This window comes from Xenopus laevis, chromosome 1L, assembly GCF_017654675.1.
Source record: "Xenopus laevis strain J_2021 chromosome 1L, Xenopus_laevis_v10.1, whole genome shotgun sequence".
In the NCBI taxonomy this organism is placed as follows: domain Eukaryota; kingdom Metazoa; phylum Chordata; class Amphibia; order Anura; family Pipidae; genus Xenopus; species Xenopus laevis.
Window position 1 is genome coordinate 191,929,868 of NC_054371.1, and position 13,056 is coordinate 191,942,923.

A 13,056-nucleotide genomic window follows, 5' to 3' on the forward strand; every position below is an offset into this window, starting at 1 on the left:
AGTTGGGATCAAGTACAAGGTAAAAAAATACTTGTTAAAAATTTGGATTATTTGGATAAAATGTCTATGGGAAATGGCATTTCCGTAATTCAGAGCTTTATTAAGGTGCTAACTGCTACACTCTGTAGAGCAGTGATCCCAACCAGTGGCTTGTGAGCAACATGTTACTCCCCAAACCCTTGGATGTTGCTCCCAGTGTCCTCAAAGTAAGTGCTTATTTTTGAATTCCAGGTTTGTAGGCAGTTTCAGTTGCATAAAAAACAGGTGGTCAGCCTCCTGTAGGCCGCCAGTGCACATAGGGGCTACCAAATTGCCTTGCAGTAGCTGGAGAAAAACAAGGTGCCCCAGAATATATTGTGAATAACTCACCAAATAGTAAGTGTGGTCCGGGTGCACCAGCCCCAGCTTTAGGGCACAGGATTTGAAGAATAAACAGGGCCAACCGGCACTCAGACGGATCCACAGGACCAGTGAAGATTAGTTAAAAAATATCTTTTAAGCGCCCTGGGTGGGTATATAAATAAAAGATATTTTTAATTTTTTGCCAGTCGGCCCTGTTTTTTCTTCAAATCCGCTACCAAATTGCCTATCACAGCCCTTATTTTGCACCACCCAAGAACATTTTTCATGCTTGTGTTTCTCCCCTACTCTTTTTACAGTTTGGGGACCCTGAATGTTGCTCATGGGTATAACAGGTTAAGGACCACCATTGTAGAATTTATATTTCTAGGTTCTGCTCTTGGTTTTTGGAAAAAACAATACCACCCATGCCCACTGCAGCGAGCACTAGAAGATTTTTTTCTTTTGCCTTGATTAGCTTTCCAGAGGTGATCCTGGCCCCTTATGCCACCTGAGTTGGCTTGCTGTTGCCACACATCCCCCTCTAGCTCACCTTTTTGACGCCAGAGGGGGTGTACAAGACGCTAGCGCAGAGAAGCGCAATTGCACTTCAAAACCGGAAATTCTGCTTTTTAAGTTATTAGGAGCTTCATTTTTGCCACTCCCAGTAACCACTGGGGCACTTCCGCCTTGTATGATTGGCGCCACGCTCCTGGAGCTTTCTTGTCTGAATAAACGTAATAAAAATAAAATTACCCAGCATGCCTGGCTTGCACTGATAAAGCTTACTCTTCCAATATGTATTTTTACTCTACATACGTTATTTTTAACACATTTTTCTTGTTAATATTTATATAACATTAATCATCAGAAAATGTCCTCCATTGGCATCAGCATTACCATAGATTATTTTTAAATGTTTCTTTAAAAAGATTTTAATCTTAAAGAAATGTTTCTTTAAAAGATTTTTCCTGGGTTTTCATTCTTTACGTTCTGAAGGATCTATAAACCGAACATATTTCTGAGCAATTCTATACACATGATAGGAAAAATAATCTAACTTGGAGCAGGAATATTATGATGTCGGCTTACAAGAACCAAAATTGGTGGGTTTCTAGCTTCCCTCATTTACAGAAATGTGTTATTTATTAGAAGAGTGTGCTTGAGGGAATTTCAACAAATCCACAAAGCTTTATTCTTAAATATGAATTGCATTGAATCTGGAATTAATTTTCAGTTATTTATGCATGAAAAAGATTTATCATTAGTCATCCGAAAATGTGAGAAGCTTCCAGTAAGTGCAGTTGCTTAATGGCAGGCTTCCATAGAATTTTCTAAGGTAGCTGATAAGATTGTCATTGGCAGCAAAGCTAATTTATTTTCAAGCAGAATTAATGTAATGCTGCCAGTTCCAATGCACTCAGCTGAGGGACGATTAAAAAGTCCAAAAAATCTCCAGGAAAGAAGGAGTTTCATCAGTAATAGAAGCTGACAGATCGGCATTGTGCACCAGATAAGTTAAACAAAATGGAGCTCAAATATATCTTGACATGGATAAGACAGCTTAAGTATTGGACCAAAATTTCTGACACGGGGAGATAATCGAGATATCTATATATCAGATACACAGAGCAATGTGTGTCATACAGTTACAGAACACACAGTAACTATATGAAGTACTTGTAACTGATACAATATATTACACTACAAACTTACATAGATCCTTTATGTATTAAAGGGTTTAACTGTGCACTCACATGGTGAATGGGCCACATTACTTTAATTATTCACAGGCTGGTCACATTCTTCCTTATCTATCATAGAAAGTAAGACAGTGAGGGAGATAGAAAGAGCAGCTTTGTGCTCCAACAAGGAGGTGTAGCCAGGAGTAGCTTCCCAGGCTGTAAGATGTGCCTACAGTGAAAGGACCACAGTGGATAGGGTGTCAGGCTTTAGGTTCTCCTCCCTGACCTCTCTGCTAGGTGGGATCCAGACCACGTTTGAGGCATTTCTGCCTGGAGGTGCTGTACTGCCTTGACTACATTCGCAATAAAATGTACCTGCCTCTACCTCTCAAGCTCTGTGTGAGTTGTGTACCTACAAATATTATGCCTCTACCCATGAGCTCTTTGTGAGCCTGCCAGCTCTGTGTGAATTTTTTGGGGATCACTGTTTGAAAGGGAAGCTCCTTTTGCTGCTCTGTCTGGTCTTTTTCATGTTCTTCCTTTACCTCACTCTACTTTCCCTGGTGCTGTCAAACCATATCACTTGGCTACTAGACAATCTCTTACTTAATCACACTGCAGGTGGGCTTGTGGCAGAGATAATGAATGAGAAAAAGCAAGGCGTTACCCAAAACATCAGAGCAATACATTACTTTTACTAATGCTAAATTGAAATGATTCCAAAAATCGAAGCAGAAGACTCCAGGTGCAAGTTGTAGATCTATTCCATTTATGTTACTGTAATAATTAGGAACATTTTGTCAGTGGGTTGTTTCCATCTTCAAGATTTGGAAAGCCAAATGTATAAACTCAGGGGGTTTATGATTTAAGAGAAATACATGTTGAAAAGAGCTTTCCAAAACATGTTTAAAGCTAGGAGTGTTGTAGCTCACTCCATGTTGTGTTATTTATAGTGTTTGCAGCTTAGTATTTGTGTGATGGGCGCTTTTCCCCCCATTTATTTATGCTGTTATGGACAGGAGAAGTGGATAATGTACCGTGGAAGCATTAGTGAAGTTTTACAGCAGTGTTTCTCACATACTTTTGATTTAGGGACAAGCAGGAGCTTAGGAAATGCTGTCCATATGTGTATTTCTAATCTAATTTAAGTCGCCTAGCATAGAAAGCAGAAGGGATGATGGGGCATTGGCCAAGGCAGTATCAAGGGGATGGATGCAAATGTTTAAGGAAATCAAAATGGAATGTTCTGATTTCAGTGTCATTATTGTCAGATATTCCTGACACAATTGTGGCTAGTATTTTATAATATAATATTTCATCGATTGCCGTTGCACTGAAAATATTTCAGGGTTTTGTCCTGGTGTTCGCTATCAAAACGGCATCTATATGCGATTTTTTTAGGTGCAACTGTGCTGCATCTATTGGCACAGGCTACTGTGCAACCCTTTGAGGTGGCGATAGCAAAAAAATCAATAGATGTACTTGCAAAAATTCAGAATGGGGTCAGACGAAGGCAGTATTGCTGAGATATCAACTTTGTTTCTTCACTTCCTGCCCACAGCCTTCATCCATGTGACTTCCAGCCTTTCACAGTAACCAGCTGTTATTACTTCTTATCATCCTCTGCCAGTGGGTCTGAGTCCTGCCTCCACATGCTGAGCGCAATAACAAGTGTAGCACTATAGTAAATTGTGTGTGTGGTACATTACTATTGAGCTCCACTCCCAATAAATGTGCTCCGGATGAGATATAATCTTAGGGAGTAAGCCCTCGCTACGGTGTGGAGGCAGGGTGTCATGCAACTGTAACTGGATACAGGGAATAATAATTGGGCACCAGTGGTTCTTATAACTTAACCATGAACATATTTATTGAACATACACAATCCTCAGTGGAGTATACAATAGAGCAAACAGGATTTCGCATTAACATTGGATAGGCAATACTCACAGTGCCATTTGGCCAGTATTAATCCCCACAGGCAAGAGGACGTGCTCAGCAGCAATGAAGGTACACCCAGCTTTCAGCCATTTCCCTAAGTGGAACCTGAGGGGAATCTATCTACCCTGTTCCTTTACACTCAGTCTCTACTTCTGGGCTATTAGTACCCAGGATCTTAATCCCTCTGACTCTCCTCGTCGGAGCCTTGAGCTGCTCAGCTAAATAACCTGTCTATCTGTCACTCCTAGAGTGACCTCTTAAGGGTGAGTAGCCTATCCTTACAAGACCTGATCTGTCTAGGTTCCACAGAGCTCTACCTGCCTGTTCAGGTTAGAGCTAGCACAAAATGGACCCTGAAAGCATGGCTTCAGACCCTTTTATACCCTAACACAGTGCCATTTGCAAGGGGCATAGCTTAGAGCAGGAGTAGGAAACAGTACCCCTCCCAACTGTATTTTATTACCTAGTTAGGTGTCTATAACACTGAGGGACTGCCTGCTAATAACACTGGGGATGGCTATTTTACACATCCCTACACAAGCATCTCATGTGAATAAGAAATCCTGATAGAGACACTTAAGAAAGAGGTATATGAGCTCAAAGGCCATTAGACCCAACATGTTTGTCATTCAGTGGAGTTTTCTTGAGTGGAAGAAATGAGGGATCAGCATGGAGATAGACTACTGAAAGTCTGCCCTGTGCAATGTTCCTTGTAGAGTTCAAGCCACAGTTATCAGAGTTGCTGTCTGAAAAGACTCCCTTTATTTTATTCTCTATGTTCCATCTGAATGCTTCAGGCTTCAAGGCTTCTGCATTGATGCTACACATGCTCCCAAGCATATTGCTGTTTATTGTACAGTAATACCGTTATTCTGTTATTAGCATGTTTATTATTACTAATATATATATGCCCCCTATTAGGTAAAATATTTGATTCTGTCTGCTAGCAACTGTCATTTATCTTTGCCACTGATCCTCTTTTTACTGTCAGTGCTATTGTTTATTATCATTCCCTTCCCCCTGTGTTCTACTTTCAAATCTAACCCAGCTGTCAAACTATTGTCTAACACAGCAGACCCATTTATTTTAGCCCTTTCCATGCCCCATGCCCTTCTAGAGTTACAAACCATGTTTTGCACATGTAGTTTCGAAATATGAAAATGTAAAACAAAAACTATTCTTTGTTGTTTCCAGTTGTTGGGTTGTAAGTAAATCAGTTAGGTCAGTAAATATATTCAGTTGTCTGCAGATATGAGTTATTGCTATATGATTCTCTTTTCATTTGTTGCATTAAACTTGTATCAATTATAGAAAGTGTCATATTTGTTCCATTAAATATCTGAATCTAGGAAATACTAAATACTCCCATTTAAAATACTGCAATAAGCAAAGTTATGGTTAAAGTTAAGACACAGGAAAAGTAAACAAAATATTAATAAAATTTACTTCTATTTCATGTTAAAAGAGAAGTGTACCATTTTATTACAGATTCAGTCATTCAAACAGTTCCTCCCTAAAAGAATTTCTGTATGTTTGTGTATTGGGCAGAACACACTTGAAAAAATTACATGTATTATAGAAGCAGTGACCCATGCAATATTAAATGCACACAAGTATACTACAGTATGTATATTTCACTGCTGGGATAAGAGCATTTGTATAATGATAATGACGATGATTTTTACTACAAATAATAATCCTGGATCTGAAAAATATGTTGGATCTAGAATTTATTTTTCTGTAGATCACATTTTGTATGTGTGTGTATATGGCAGAATACACATAAATCTAGAAAAACGATATGTATTGTTACATTTTGCTACATACAGTATGTAGAAGCTGCAATGCGGAATGTACAGTGGGTGGCCCATTGTTCATGCAGACTATGTAATGTCAGGGGCTGCAAGGGGAGTTACTACCAATGGCTGGCATTAAGTAAACGGCTCTCATGCACCCAACAGCTCTGTGTTATGCACCTGGTGCAAGGGGCAGGGTAGGACTACACAGTCATTTTCGGCATGATTCGACACACTGCGACAAAACGCCAGTGTCAAATTGCATGCAACATAAATAAGGCAAGAGAATGCATTGTCGGATGAGGTCGCAGCGTTGATCCGACGCAACACGACTGTCGGATGGTGTCGCGTCGGATCAACACTGCAACTTCATCTGACATTTCTATCTCTTACCTTATTTCCGTCGCATGCCATTTGACGCAGCGCGTCGGATCGCATCGAAAACTTCGTCCTACCCTAATGTCATTGACACAAGTGCTCCTTGGTTGGGCCCTAAAGTGTGTATATTGCACCACTCAGGCTTCCAGCATTTGTGTCCTTGAGATTAGTAAGTGATGGCCACAAGGCCAGGAGACATTTACAAAATGTTTGAAGATGTGTAATGAGCTGATATTTTTGGGTTGGGTTTATTTTTGAATTGGTTTAAAAAAAGATTTCATTATCTAGTCATATTTTGGTTTAATTTATGGAGAAAGCCAAGAGAGCAAATTCAGCATTGAGAACCTTGGCTCTTTACGATTTAACCTGATACAACTTTACTAAATGTAAAGTTATCATTTCCAGATTCTATTTATTTGGCTGAGATGTTTCAAAACTCTTCCTGAAGTTGAGGTAGGCTGCATCACTTAGCTCTGCAGACATGTGAAATATAGATATACAGATATGGGATCTGTTATCCGGAAACCTGTTATCGAGAAAGTTACAAATTACATACATAAAGGCCATCTCCCATAGACTCCATTTTATCCTAATAATTCAAATTTTTAAAAATGATTTTCTTATTCTCTGTAATAATAAACAGAACCTTGTACTTGATTCCAACATAGGGGTAGATGTAATAAAGAGCAAAGAGTGTTTTTTTGCCAAAAAAATTGCCAAAATGACAATTCGCAGGGACATCGCCAATTTGCTTAAAATTCACACAAATTCACTAGCGAAAAATCTCAGCGCTGGAGAAGTTTTGCGCGTTTCACCAGACTAATTTTCGCTCATGTGAACAATCGCTAATCCACAAATTTATCAAAGTGTGAAAGTTTCTATTTGTTACCCTTTTCACCAAAGTGTATTAAACCAGGTTCTGCCTGCCTCAACATTATTATGTCAGTGACATCATATCCTGTACTCCAAAAAACTCATAAAAAAAGACCAAACGCTGGCGTTTTTTTATATTTAATGTGGGATTATGTTTACAAGTTGTAACAGTTAAATATATGTTATTTACACTTTTTTTTTTAAAACATTTGCAGCTCATGCCACATTTGTTTTAGGGTGGGTTCATGGTGTAGGACAATAAAGGATTTCTATTGTATTTTTTTTTTTTTGCTTCCTTGGACATTTTTAATAATAAGCAATTCTAGCAATTTGCACGTAAGTAAATCTACACCTTAGATATAATTAATCCTTATTGGAGGCAGAGCCAGCCTATTGGGTTTATTTAATTTTACATGATTTTCTAGTAGACTTAAGGTGTGAAAATATCCGTTATCTGGAAACCCCAGAGGGCAAATTCACTAAGATTTGTAGTTGCGCCACTTCGCCACACTTCGCCAGGCGTAGTTTCGCTAGCGCTCCGCAAATTCACTAAAATCCGAAGTTGCGCTCAGGGGTAGCGTAAGGTTGCGAAGTTGCGCTAGTGTTGATTCGCTAAGCGAAGTGAAGTTATGCTAGCGATGGTTAATTTGCATATGGCGCCAAATTCAAATTTCAGTGGAGGAATACGTAGAATCACTACAAATGCCTGGGAAACCTTCAAAACATCAAATAAAATTTTTATTTTGCCCTACACATGTGCCCACTGTATAGTTAAGTTGCCATGAGTTAGGAAATGTAGGGGGGAAGGAGGGGAGCCCCAAAAAAATGTTTGATCTTTTTCAGCCTATCACCCATAATATAGAAAAAACGCCAGCGTTTTTTGGGACTTAGAAAAAATGTTAACTTTTTTTGAAGCAATCCCTCTATTGCGCTTCACCTGGTCACCTTCGTCACCTGAGGTGGCGAAGGAAGTCTAGTGTAAAAGGTGGCATTCAGTACAATGCGCGCGTTAGTGAATTTGCGTAGTTACGTCCGTTGCGCAAATTCGCCAGGCGTAATGGTGTGAAGTTACACTAGCGAATGTATGCCAGCGTTCGTTAGTGAATTTGCGAAGTATGAAAATGACCAACGCTAGCGAATTGACGCTAGCGTTAGGCCCTTCGGCGCATAGTGAATTTGCCCCCAGGTCTCTGGCATTCTGGATAACAGGTCCCATTCTTATATGTGCAGAGAGAGACCTGCTTTGGAAAAGATCCTTTTTAATAGCCTCCCCTTTTAGGAAAACAAATGCCGTTTATTGCATGATATTTAAGCCAGCATCTGAGCCAAGGTCATCCCAGTTATGGCAAATCCTACTCTGACTTTAACTTGATTCGTTAACAATTGCTACACTTTGCAATGCATTTCTGTATGGAATACATCTTGCTACGGTAATACGTCTCACATGGTTTTCCCTATTAATGCACAATACAGAGATCACCTGACAGAATTGGCAGTGGCGTAACTAGATAATACTGGGCCCTGCAGCAAATTAATTTTAGGGCCCCCATCATATCCAAAGGTTGTCCTGTTTTATCAGTATATACTGAAATTGCTCATTATTTGGGCCTCATAGGGCCCCCTATACCTCCTGGGCCCCCCTGCAACTGCAGGGTCTGCTTCCTCTGTAGTTACGCCCCTGAGAATTGGGAACGATGGGAGCTACAGCAAAGAGTTGGCCATTACTCCTGTATAAACAAAAACAATGTTTTCTGCATGCACCCAGATAAGTACATCGATAAAATAAATGCACCCCATGTGTTTAGCGGTGAGCGCGACTTTCATTTTACCGTGTCAAAAAAGGCAATAAATGTCACATGTATGGGAAAAGAATGCAGCTAAATGTGCCCATTATACACTTTCTTATCAACCCTGACACACATTCTGTATGGCGCAAGGTAAGAAGAGGTCAGATGTATTTTTCCGTTTTATTCCCGTCAAATTTCGGAACGTTTGCAACATGATTCTCTGCTGAACTTGATCATATAAAAGAGCCTTGTTTTATACAGACCAAAATATCTAAATAAGAACTTGACAGCTGACGTTTTGTTTTCTACATGTTTTCTAAATTCTGGGCGGCTGCCTAAAAAAACAAAGTGGTGGAAAATATAATCCATAGGAAATAAAATACTGATTCTAGCAATATGGGTCCAAATAAAAAAAAAAAATTTAAAAATATGTTTTAGACATTCCACTCAATTTATCTTGGAAGATGGGTGGGGGCATAACAAAGGCAGCAATAATAATAATGTCTTTTGAGCTTTGCTGTTACTTGTGTGTTTTTTAAAGACATTTTTTTAACCTAATCAAGACCCAGCACTACTGAAAAATGAAACAAACTATTGTGTGTAGTGGACATCCGGAGCTTAGTATACCCCAAGAGAATGCCTGCTGCCAGAGCTGCTTGATGTGCAACAAATTGTCTCGCATGGTTCCTTGAGTTTTAGCAGAAAGGTCTTCTTAAAATGTAGACTTGGAGAAAATGTATATGTTATGAAGCATCAAAACTGCATGACCAATCAAAACATTTCCAGTTGCATCAGTTAATAGTGCTCCTACAGCAGAATTCTGCACTGAAATCCATTTTTTAAAAGAGCAAACTATTTGTTTTTTTATTTTAATTTTGAAATTTGGCATGGGGCTACACATGATGTTCATTTCCCAGGTGCCTTCAGTCATGTGACTTCTGCTCTGATAAATTTCAGTGACTATTTACTGCTACACTGCAAGTTGGAATGATATAACCCTTCCCTTCTAGCCCCAGCCCATCAGCAGTTTATCAGCAGAACAATGGGCAGCTAACCAGAGAACAGCTATCTGACGCCGCTACTGAAGGATTTGTTTGCATTGCTGAAAATGGTCCCTAGCAATGGAAAAACCCTGCTTGTGTGATATTTTCATGTTTACCACTAGGTGGGGCACTAGGAAGCACAACTTGGGTCATATTGAAGTACAATGAGAAGCAAAGAAACAATATCTGTTTAAAGCAGTTCAATCCTGAATTGCTGGCTCAGAATCAGACTTTGTGCACTGAGATGGCTGCCTTCACACCAATATTACAGCTAAAACTAATTTGTTGGTACAAGAATAACATTTTAAATGGTAGAGTGAATTATTTGCAATGTAAATAGTGTAATTAGAAATAAAAAGTAAAACATAACTGAATACATTGTGGATGAGGGGGTGTTATAATACTCCAATGTATAACACAGCACTGCTACAAAGGAATCTTAAATTAAAAGCCTTTATTGGAACAAATGGCTTCTGATCTGGAACGTACAATGTTTCTGGCCTAATCTCAGCCCTTTATCAAGCTACATACATTGTGGATGACGGGGTGTTATGCCCTAGGACCTCCAGTGTTTCTTGTTTTGTTCCCAATTACCAAAGCTACAGGGAATGACTCTTTCATTTTTATTGATTGGGTGATTGAAAGCTAGGTAACAAACTTCTTCAGCATCTTTGGTGGTTGAGGGGTAGAGAGGTAGCTATCTGTATCAAGATGAGCTGGATGCACATCTGGCATATACTGTACCTTTAAGATGAACATGCAAAGATTATCCAACCATTTATCCCAAAGGCCTACCTCATGCCCTTGAGAGTGGGACAGATGGGTCCTTCAGAGGATTTGCAGGGCGCATGGATGCATTGAACCAGGGGCAGGATGAGCTAGTGCGGAATATATGAATGGCTTTAGTTTTTTTTCACTTTATAGAGACAGACTCCTGCATTACAGTCAGTGTCAGACTAGGACACCAGGGGCCCACCCAAAAAGCTTTGACCAGGAGCCCATCAATTAATCTTAGACCAGGGTCCCACTCTTTGTACTATTTTTCTTTCTCTCCTCACTCAACCTCTATTCTCCTAGTCTCTTCTCTTTAACTACTAAACTCTATTTTTCCAACTATTTAGCCTCTTTGTTCTCATAGAAACAGGGAATGGCCATGAAATAGGCCAAATGTTTAGCAGCATGAGGGCCCACTAACACCTTGGCACACCGGGACTCTTCCTGGTATCCTTGTGGGCCAATCCAACACTGATTACAGTAACACACAGGGATATCGTGAAAGTAGAACGACTGTTTTCTGCTAGGTGTTTCTTTGCTTTATCAACTTATATACAGTATATATGGTGTTGGCAGTGGTAGGTGTGAGCCCCATAACCAGGCACACAGGATGGTGGTGCAACAGGCACAACCGGACTTTATTAAAGTTGAAAGTATTGGTTAGAAAATTGGTGAACAATAACCGGACAATTAATACTTTATAGCTCTGGCTAATACTTCAATAACCTTGACAATTCACCAAGAATAGCCCCCAGCAAAACCCCTCAAACCCAATGTGCACACTTAATTCCCAACTTGTTGCCAGCTGTATATATTGTTTACTGACGGGGGGCCCCTTACTGGGATGAAAGACAAAACTCTAAATCTCTCAGCACATCTCTCCTCTCTTGGCTGGTTCCTCCTCCTTCTCTTCCTGGCTGATTCCCCTTCCTGCTAGTGATGTGCAATGATCCCTTCAATATATACCCATTGGCAAATATATCTTTCACATATAAATCACATACCTTTTTTTTTTGCATGGCTAATATGTTACATATTCATCAGTGGTGACTGACCCTAGTCCGTATAGGAAAAGAAACTGGTCCCCACAATGAAATTATTCTAAAACACCACCCACCTCCCAGACCTTAGGAAAGATGATTTGTTTTGGACATGTATATACTGTTTATATCAAGCTATGGGTCCACCACCAGATCCACTGTATGCATTATTAAGCCACAGACAAAATGTAAAGTGTATCTTGTACCACTGATAAACGGAACATGAACTTATTTTAAAAAAACCTTCAGTGATAACATGTTTTTTTCTGAGAAAAATATCAAATCAAATGCCTTGTGTCAAGAGGAACATGTAGGTTACTGATAAAGTTTAATGAAAGTACACAATTTTCAGTTGCTGTTTCTTTCTCTGATTACAGCTGCTCCTTGTATGCACAGATGTCTGGCCATCAGAGCTGTCAGAGCAGATACCCGGCTAGTTAGCTAGTTAGCTTACAAAGGGGGTCTGTTTATAACTGATTTCCTCCATAGGATGCTTTTTAATTCACAGAGATTTAGCAGTGCTTGGATGTTTTTATATTCAGATAGGACTTGGACTGTATGCTGATTAATGCCATATTTGTACATTAAATATACAATACATTTCTTTATACAAAAGTAAAGTCTTCTATGGATAACAAATTACATGGAATACACATGGATAACACATTCTACACATTTCTGTGTCAGAGCTGCCAAAATTTGTGTGTCCTGCCCCCCACCACCACACACCACCGTGTCACATTCATCCGCCTCTTTCCCTGACAACTAGAAAGAAACAAATCTTTCTCATATATATATATATATATATATATATATATATATATATATATATATATATCTCAAATAAAATGGGGTGTTTTCTGCCCAGGTCTGGCAGGCCAAGAGAATGGTTACAGACAACCCAAAGATCACCTCCAAAGACCTGCAAGAACATCTTGCTGCAGATGGTGTATCTGTACATCGTTCTACAATTTTCACAAAGAACATCTGTATGGCAGGGTAATGAGAAAGAAGCCATTTCTGCACTCAAACCACAAACAGAGTCGCTTGTATGCAAAAACTCATTTAGACAAGTCACAGTCATTTTGGAACAAAGTGCTTTGGACTGATGAGACAAAAATTTAGTTATTTGGTCATAACAAAAAGCGCTTTGCATGGTGGAATCAACAAATTCTTGAGGATAATGTTCAAGCATCAGACACAACGTTGAAGTTATGTAGGGGTAGGATATTCCAACAAGACAATGACCCTAAACACACCTAGAAATCTACAAAGGCATTTATGCAGAGGGAGAAGTACAATATTCTGGAAAGGCCGTCACAGTTCCCCGACTTGAATATCATCCAAAATCTATAGGATGATTTGAAGCAGGCTGTCCATGCTCGGCAGCCATCAAATTT